The sequence below is a fragment of the Acomys minous genome, assembly GCF_964271855.1.
Source record: "Acomys minous genome assembly, chromosome: 11".
In the NCBI taxonomy this organism is placed as follows: Eukaryota; Metazoa; Chordata; class Mammalia; order Rodentia; family Muridae; genus Acomys; species Acomys minous.
In genome coordinates, this window is record NC_140492.1 from 105,696,806 (window position 1) to 105,706,818 (window position 10,013).

The following is a 10,013-nucleotide window of genomic DNA, read 5'->3' on the forward strand; positions in this document are numbered from 1 at the left end:
CTGTTTATCTCTGTACCCCATTTTTGGGTTTCGATGTTTACTTTCTTGAGCTCTTTATGTATTTTGGATATTAGCTCTCTATCAGATGTAGAGTTGGTGAAAATCTTTTTCCCGTATATAGGCTGCCATTTTATTCTGTTGACAGTGACATTTGCCTTTCAGAAGCTTTTCAGTTTCATGAGATCTCATTTATTAATCATTGATCTTAGTGCCTGAGATGTTGGTGTTCTAATCAGATAATTATCTTCTGTGCCAATGAGTTTAATTCTCTTCTCCAATTTCTCTTCTATAAGATTTAGTGTATTTGGTTTCATGTTGAGGTTTTTGATCAACTTGGACTTGAATTTTGTACAGGGTGAAAAATATGGATCTATTTGCATTTTTCTACATACAGACATCCAGTTAGACCAGCACCATTTGTTGAAGTTGATTTCTTTTTTCCACTGTATGCTTTTGGCTTTTTTTTTTTTTTTTTTTGGTCAAAAATCAAGTGCCTGTATGTGGGTGGGTTTATTTCTGGGTCATTGATTCGATTTCATTGACCAACCTCCCTGTTTTTATTGCCAATATTCAGTTTTTATTACTATTGCTCTATAGTATGACCTGAAGTCAGGAATGGAGATACCTCCAGAAGTTCTTTTATTGTCCAGGATTGTTTTTCCTTTTTACAAAACTTTTTTTTTTTCATATGAAGTTGAGAATTGCTCTTTCAAGGTCTGTTAAAGAATTGTGTTGGAATTTTGATGGGAATTACATTGAGTCTAGATATTGCTTTTGGTTCTATGGCTATTTTTACTATGCTAATCCTATTGATCCATGAGCATGGGAGATCTTTCAATCTTCTAATATCTTTTCCAATTTCTCTTTTTTCAAAGACTTGAAGTTCTTGTCATACATGTCTTTCACTTGCTTGATTAGACTTACACCAAGATGCTTTATATTATTTGTGGCTATTGTGAAGGGTGTTGTTTCCCTTATTTCTTTCCCAGCCTGCTTATCATTTGTATAAAGAAGGGCTATTGATTTTTTTTGAGTTTACTATTTTGGTTTTATCGCAATGAAGTCACTTAGTGATGCTTGTGTGTGATGGGTGTAGGACCATTTACTGAGGCCTATGTAGCCTCTTGGGGGCTACATCACTGAAGACAACTGATTCTCTATCCCCCAGCATCCAATGATTGCTGGATGCTCCTTGGACAGGGATGGGTTTCAGGAGCCACTCCCCATAGATGCTAGCATTTGGCTAGCCTGATCTTGTTCAGGTCTTGTGCACACAGTCCTAAATACTGGAGGTTCATGTGTGAAAACGTGTTACTTGAGTTACAGATAGTTAATTTGCTTCTTTTTCAATTGTATTTCTCTTCCAGGGACCAAATTTAAATAATCACTCCAGTTGAAAAACATTTTGATATGTTGGATCCTATCCTGGCCCAATTCTTTTAGATAAGGCTCATTTCATTAGATTTTAAAAAATAAATTCTATGTCTATTATTAATGAACCTGAGAAGAAATGTTGGAGAGGATATGGTGAGACGTGAGCATTTATTCATGGTTGTGGAGGGTGCAAAGTAATGCATCCATTGTGGAAAGCATTTTGGAGACTTCTCAAAAATTAAAAAAGAGAACTACCATATTACCCAGCTATTTCACTCCTGGACATACATTTACCCAAAGAACTCCACACCTTACCAGAGATATTTGCACTCTTATGTTTATTGTTGTTTTATTCACTAGAGCAAGGACTAAGAATCAGCCTGGTTGTCTATTAACAGATAATAATTGATAATGGGTATTTGATATATATGTGTACACACACACACACATTAAATGCTAGTCAGCTCTGAAGAAGAATGTAATCACAAAATTTGCAGGAAAATAAATGGACTTAACATGTGTTAAAATTAAGTGATGTTACATAGTCTTAGAAAGAAAGAAAAAACTGTTCTTCCTCATATGTGGTATCTAGCCAATAGTATATTTATATATGTAAATAAATATACATGTGAGTACAGTACAACATGTAGAAAAGACAGCAAGAAAGGCCAAATATTAGAGGATGAGAGAAGACTGAGCACAGGTAGTGGACACGGGTTATGAAAGGGAACATAAAGCTGATTGCTTTTCCCGTTCTTACTTTGTCTTGGATTTTTCATTTTGGGTGGTGGATAAGTGAATAGAAATATATTTAATAGTGAAACTATAAGACCCAGTGTGAAGGTCCACAGCTTTATTTCCTGATGGCTGCTTTAACTGTGTAGAGGTTTGCTGAGTTGTATAGTCTTTGGGTCTGATTAATTTTAGTGAGCAATTTTTTTATTTTCAATTTTTTATAATAAAGTTTAAAATAAATATGAAACGATTAAATGAAAACCTCTTTTTCCTTGCTCAAGAGCATTGAATTTTTGTTTTATGACTTGGTTCTAGGGAAAGTTTCTTAATTGTCAACTGACAGTATTTGTTTTGACCTTTGCCTTGGTCCTACATGGAGGATGGTAGCACAGCCACATTTCCCTACATGCATTGTACCTCTTAACTCTTATAGCCCCCAAACTTCCACGTCTTGTATACAGTATGCTTTCAAATTATTATATTTTATTTTAAATTATATGTATCTCTCTCTCTCTCTCTCTCTCTCTGTGTGTGTGTGTGTGTGTGTGTGTGTGTGTGTGTGTGTGTGTGTGTTCACATGACTGCAGTGTCCACGGAGGCCAGAAGAGGGAGCAGTACTCTCTGGACCTGGAACTACAGATGGGTGTGAGCTGCTTGACTTGGGTGTTGGGAACTGAACATATTCCTCCGCGAGAGCAGCAAGTGCTCTTAACCACTGAGCTATCGTGCCATCCCCCAAACTGCTGCTTTCAATGTATAGCTAGGGGAACAAAGGCAGGAAGATTGACTAGATTGTATCACTACAATGTTCAATTCCAAAGCCCATGCTCTTATCCATTAAGTTGGACCACCTGAAAAGATTATAGCAGTGTTGTCCAATTATAAGTAACCATTTGGTTTCAAAAACCTCCTTTTAGACTTTGGGTACAGATTGTGTGTGTGTGTGTGTGTGTGTGTGTGTGTGTGTGTGTGTGTGTGTGTATCTATATCTATCTATCTATCTATCTATCTATCTATCTATCTATCTATCTATCTCCATTCATAATTCTGTTGTGCTAATTCAAGCCTACGTAACTTAAATGCAGGAACTTGCTTTTCGGTCTCACTTCTTTATTGACTTTCCATATACTTTTTGTTCTTACTTGAGGATGTGCCAGGAGTCTCTTGATTCTCCCTATTAATTTCCCCCCTTTCCATGATTTTTTCATTTAAATTTCTTAGCAGTGTTATTTGAGCTAGTAAGGTGGAACTTTTATGAAAGACCCAGCGTGAAAATTAAGTTGCACTGCAAGGAATTATGGGTACAATTGGCAGGAAGGGCATTTAAGAATCTCTGCTGAGGTTCTCTAATATAGTCTATCTGGGGCTAAAGCAATAGTCTGTGCTTGATTTATGATGATATATTCCGATGTATAAAATGCGGTTTGTAAATAGTTTAATAAGAGGCTATTGCTCCTTACTCTAAATTAGCAGTAAAGCTGATTTCTATTAGAGCAGACATTTGTGGAAGGCTTTTCTTTTGATGCTTAATGAAGTGAGTTCTTTTCCTGCATATGATACAAACTGTCGACTTGCAGGAGAGCTCTGGGGACCTGCTGCTGTATGCAAAGAATAAAAACATATCTCTGCTCATTGTTTATTTACGACGTTTTGGGGGTACATATGGCAAAAATCACTTTCCTTACAGTTCCCAGTTCAGGTTTTTTTCCCCCTTCTTGATTATGTGTTAAAAATCTGTGCATGTGGTTCCTCAGTATCGGCTTTAACTGTGCGAATCTCCAAGCTGCTTTTATTCAATGACATTTCTAGTATTTTAATGAGGGTTTGACATTTTCACATGTTACAATTTTGTTTTATTTTTATATTCATTGAAGTGACTTTCATGTGGCCTTTGTGTGCTACTGATTTACAGTTTCTAAAGGTGCTTAGAGACACCTATTCAGAGGGAAGAAGTACACTGGGAAATCATTCAGGATTCTCAGGGCTGGCGTTTAGAGGAGTGGATTTGTGAAAAGATGACTTGCAAGGCTTTAAGTACAGGGCTTTTGTTCAGAGCCACATCAAATATAGCTTCTTTTGAAACGGCAAAGGCCAAACTTGATTTAGACCAGGGCTTGCAAACTCAATACCTGGAGGGCCCAGTGGGTGACACAAGTAAAGGAGGCAGCCCCAGAGGATTGTGGGGTGGGGTCAGTGGCAGGCAGGCCACATCCAAAGAGGACAGTGCTGAATTGGCCATTTTTGATGGTCACCATGAGAGAATGTCCAGTGCCGTTAGGCTTGTGAGTATTCTGAGGAAGTATAGGAATCTGCCTTTCAACTCTGCTATTTCTGGTAGGTGTGTGTTGCACAGGTGCTACAGTCTCAGTGGATGGATGAATCTCTAAATAGACAGTAAGGCAAAGTATGCTTGGAGATTGTCCCAGAATGCCAGACCCTCATTCCAGGAATCTTCAGTTGCCTACTGAGGAAGAGCATTGTGCGGAGCATTCTGCAGGAGCTGACGGCCTAAGCTGCACCTTCCTTTTTGTCGAAGAACATGCTCTCATCTGCTGTTGGTCCCCATCACTGTCCTTGAGCTACCTGCTGGCAGTGGGAAGACAATGGTGATGGAAACCGGGAAGGCTATTTTACCTTACGCTGGTAGATCTGGTGCCACGTCTGCCGGCAAATGTGTGGGCTTGGCTGGGAAGCCAAGGAAAGGCCCCTTAAATGATGCTTTTGCAGTGCTCTGAAGGAAACATGCTGTTCTTCACAGTCAGGTTCTGGAAACAGTGAGGTGTAGATGACATTTCTTTTAAGCAATATGCAAAGCTTCCCCCAGAGAAAATGGATTAGGAGACAACATTAATTATTTTCGAGGCTGTGAGTCCCGATTTCCACTAATTGCTGAGATTCGCCACCTGCCTATTCTGACTGGTGACATTCCACTTGCGAGAGTCTAGACCTGCAAAGGGAAAAATATTTCCTGTGGAAAGTGTCTGCTGGAGCCTTCTAAAAGGTCTAACGTGCAAGAAGGCAAAGTAAGGACTCCACATCTCCAGTGAAAAAGTATAAGCCTACAATCTAAGGTGACCACGTCTCACCAGCAGTGAGAAGTCGGGACGTCCAGTAGCTCCATCCTGGAGCCAAAGCCTTGCTTCAGACTCCACTACTCGCCTTCCCACTTTGCAAGCATTTATTTCTGTCTTCTGTGAGCCACCTCACCTTTCCATGCCCTGGAGTTTTGGTTAGATTCGGACCCTTTTCAGCTAATGGACACTTCTACTTCTGCCCCCCTTTTTTTTTTTTCCCCTGTGGTGCATAGGATATTGTTAGCATGGCCTAGCATCTAGACCACTCCTGGGAACACCTGTTCCAGGGGCTAACTCTGCCTCTCCTTCCTTTCCTCCTGGATTTTCAAGGCTATTAGCAGCAGGCCTGTTTCCTAGGTGCCTCCAGGGACCCTCATCTCCTTGTTTTCTGTGGCCTCAAAGGTTTTGGGGTGAGGCTGATGTTAGGTCTCAAACGTGGGACCAAAGGCTGAGGTGCCTGTTAACACATCGAAGCTGACTCTGGCTTCCAGGTTCTCCCAGCATCCTTGGGAACTTTACATCCCAGGAGCTGGACTGTCTTTCTCCCCAGCTGCTCTTCCCTTTAGAATCCAGCCAGTTTGGGCTATGCAGGTCCTTTTAACCCCTTTTGGTCTTCAGGCCCAGGCCACCCTCCTTTGGTGGCGGCTTCTCTCTGGCTCTCCCTCCCATCCTCCCCTCCCCTGACCCTGCTCAGTCTGCCTCCTCTTTACTCTGCCTCTGGATTCGTGCAGAAACCTCTGTCTGCGCTCTTGCAGTCATCGACAATCGGCTCTCTCCTCCACCACACCTAGAAGCAGTCCTGTCCTTCCTTGACTTCCTTTTTTCCATTCAGATGAGTGTGGTGGTTTGAATGAGATCACCCCCTTCCTCCCACCCCGAGATAATACATACTGTATTAGCTCATTGCGGTGGTGGTGTGAGTAGGAATGGCCCCTATTGGCTCATATGTTTGAATACTTGGTCATTAGGGCGTGGCCTTGTTGGAGTAGGTGTGGCGTTCTTAGAGGAGGTGTGTCGGCGGAGATGGGCTTTGGGGTTTCAAATGCTCAAGCTTGGCCCAGTGTCTCCTTCCTTCCTCCTGCTTGTAGGTCTGCATGTAGAACTCTCAGTTTCCCCAGCGCCATGTCTGTCTGTTGTGCCGCCATGCTTCTCACCACGCTGATAATGGACGAAGCCTCTGAAGCCAATGAAGGGTTGCTGCGGTTCTGGTGTCTCTTCACAGTGTGACACTGGCTGAGGCACTCACTGTCTCATTTACTCTACTTCTGTTTATCACTCCGCTACATGGATACGGTGGGCTGGTCAGATGAATGCGCGTCTGGTGAAACCTGAAGCAGTGTGAGTGCAACCTTTCCAAAACACACCTAGTGATGACGCCGCCGTTTCTATTTACAAAGCGTGAGAGAAACTTGAGCTGTGTCTTTGTCTAGCACACTGACTGGAAGAATCTCAATTATAACACGAATGCTCCAGGTGGGGGGAAATTCAGTCACTAATTCAGAACCAAGTCACAAGAATGACCTCTAAAGGGCATCCAATGGCCAGGAAGGCGATAGGATACAGAGAGTTGAGGTGCAAGGCAGGGTGGAGAGTCCAACCTGCCAAGAGGGGTTGATGGACAGCTAAACTCAGCCGTCCTTGGGAGCCTGAGATGATCATGGCTGGGCATAGGAGTGATGCACTGTGACCTGTAAAAGTAAGCCAGGCAAACACTTTCTCGCCAAGTTGCTCTCCATCAGAGCATTTATCATAGCGCCAGACAGAGAATTAGAACACCTGGGGTTCAGAGAGACCGCTCTAGTTACCACAGGGGAGACATAGAGAGGAAGAAGCTGCCAATCTGCCTGGTCAAGTCTAGACTGAGGTAAAGACCGTGAAGTGAAAAAAAAAAAAAAAAGACAATCTGGGATCCTCAATCAAGATACCCTGGTTCTATAAAATGTTTCTAAGTCATTATATTAATCAGGGTTCTCTAAAGGAAAAGAACCCACAGAATGAAATATATATATATATATAATTTATTTATGACTTGTTAGATTGACTTACAGGATATGGTCTGGGTAGTCCACTAATGGCTGTTTCACACTGGAAAGGCCAAGACTTTTAGTAGTTTCTCAGTCCACAAGGCTGCATGTCTGATCAGTCCCAGTCTGGTGCCAAAGGCTAGAGTGTTCCTGGACAGCTGCTGGTCTTGGTTTGTATTGGAATCCCGAAGAAGCTGGCTCTAATACTGGTGAAGGAATGCTGCAGCAACAGGATAGATGAACTTTCTAGAACAAGAGCCAGCAGCCAAGGCAAACCTCCCTCCGGCCATGTCTGCTTATAAAGGCTGTTACCACTCACATTTAGCTTAGGTCTTCCTCCTTCAAGTAATCTCATCAAGAAGAGCGCTCGCAGGAATACCTGGACGTTTGTGCTTCAGATGATTCTAGATGCAGTCAGGGTGACAACCAAGATTAGCCATCGCGGGCAGAGAACTTGGTTTCCGGGTCTTTTCTAAGTCCAAAGTGAGCCTACCCCGAACCCCTTGCTTTCTCTCAGCTCCCTCTCCCTCTCAGTCTGATGCTGTAACAAAATGCCACATTCTGGGCAGCTTGAAAAACAGAAATGTATCTTTTTATCTCGCAGTGAAAGATCAAGGTGTCGGCAGGGTGAGTCTCTGCTAAGGCTCTCTCCTTGGCATTTGGAGAAGCATCCTTGCTGCGCCCCGGCATAAGTCTTGTCTCCTGATGTTTCTGCCTCATCTCCTCTCCCAAGGACACCCCAAGATCCACCTAAGGGCTTTTATCTTAACTAACTCACCTCGTTGAAGGCTTTCTTTGCAAATACTTTCTGAGGTGATGGGAATTAAGACTTCAACATAAAACGTGGCGGGAGGGTGAGAAAATTGCCCGTTATTTTCACTTTCCTTTTATACCTGCTCTAGCAGGAAACATGCTGAGCCTACAAAAGGCTAAGCTAGTTCGGGGACGCGTACTTCTCTAAATTTTGATTTACTCCTCTATGGCTCGAGTCCTTGGGTCTGATTCATATTTCTTACTAATTACACGGGCCAATTATTTGTGAGAAAGGCATGACTTTTTTTTTCCTCCACAAGGTGAGATTTTCTTTTTCCCACAGCAAAGGAGCTTCTGAGTCCTATGCCCTGCAACATTCGGCCTTAATTCTTTGCTTTATTACATCTTATCCTTACAGTCTGGCAAGAGTCTCTCTTTCTGGTGAGGCTTGTATTTTTCATGTTGCCTTGAATAACATCCAAGTGAGTCCATATCTTTCCTTTTTTCCTTCAAAATCATTGCTTAAACCCACCAGGATCCGAACAGGCTCATTGCATTAATGTTCTTCCAGTGTTTCCTGTCATCAGCCAAACCGAACCTGCTCACACATTTCTACTGCATTCTCTTTAAGGCCAGGATTTCATTTCACTCCCTTGCTTTTTGTCCACTGTGTTTTAGCGGCTCAGAGGGGCCCATATCCCTGGCACCCCATGAATAAATGAAATCACACACTGTAATAACGACAACAGGGCCCCGACTCCTCCACCTGCCTACAGAGCGAAGTGCTCTTTTGACTATTTTGCAAAATCGTAACGACTCACTGGGGGTTTCTTTCCACCTCCCTGATTCCGAGCCCGGTGAATTATAAACATATTTTATTTAACAAATTCATTTTTTATTACTACAGTCAGCTCCTATCACGGTGGTTAAGGTTCTGTTTGCAGGTTCATAACTTGGCTATAAAATTTTGCTTCAGGCGGGTACTTTGTTCTAATGACTCTTGGCACAAAATGTCATTATTAGAACCTTTCTCTTTTAACACCGAAGGAAGTCTAAAAAAAAAAAAAAGTGCTATGACTTAAAACCCCAACTTTTCAAACTCTGTATTAAAGACACGCTTGTCCCTAACTTCTTGTCCCTAACTTTAGGAGCAGCAGCAACAACAACAACAACAACAACAACAACAACAACAACCCTACTGAATTCTCAAGATTCAAAAAAGCAGAACAGCACAAGACATCCTCCTTGGTGCTACCCAGTGAGGTGTTAGTTGTATTTGGGGTGTGTGTGTGCATTTTTCCATGTGCAAACATAGCTTGTACAAAGCGAGTCACACGTTTTACATTCCTCATGCCTGTTTCTGATGTCCTGTTCCCTTCTCTTCCTCTCACCAAACTGAGGGCAGGAGTTGGCTGGGTGGACCAACAACAGTCCTACCTCCGTGTACTCCCCGTTTCACGCCATCTTCATGGAAGACTGGCCTCCTCTCGATGTAGGGCCACTCTCGTTTTCTGAAAGTAAGATGAAGTCATCCCAGATACCTGCTTAGCCATTGGTGGAACCCAGAGGCCTAATCTCAGGATCCGTCCACAGCCCATTTTCTCATCTTTTCAATTTGCTGCTGGCTTCCTTTAGAGGCTGGAAGCTGCCTGGTTGCTTTTTCAGTGTCAAATGACTCCCGGTAGTCAGCAGACAGAGGCCTGCTCTGCCTCTTTGTTCCCATCAAAGTGGATTGGCCTTCACTCATGCTCAAAGGCTTCTGTTTCAACCTTGCTGTTCCTATAACAACCAGACCTTGACAGCGGTCCAGTTTGTGATGACTCTACACGCTCTATTTCTCTTGGTGCAGATGCTGATAAATTGGAAAAGATGTGATGAAGCCTCATATCTGGATGGTTCTCTCTATGTCAAGTGCTACCTTTCAGCTGCTGAGTGTTGGAGTGGTCAGGAATGATCTTGGGGAGAGGTTGTTGTGAACGCCCTGGGTATGAGGAGGATCATAGAGTGGTTACTGTTTGCGAATCAAGGTTAAAATACTTCGTGCGTTTATAGG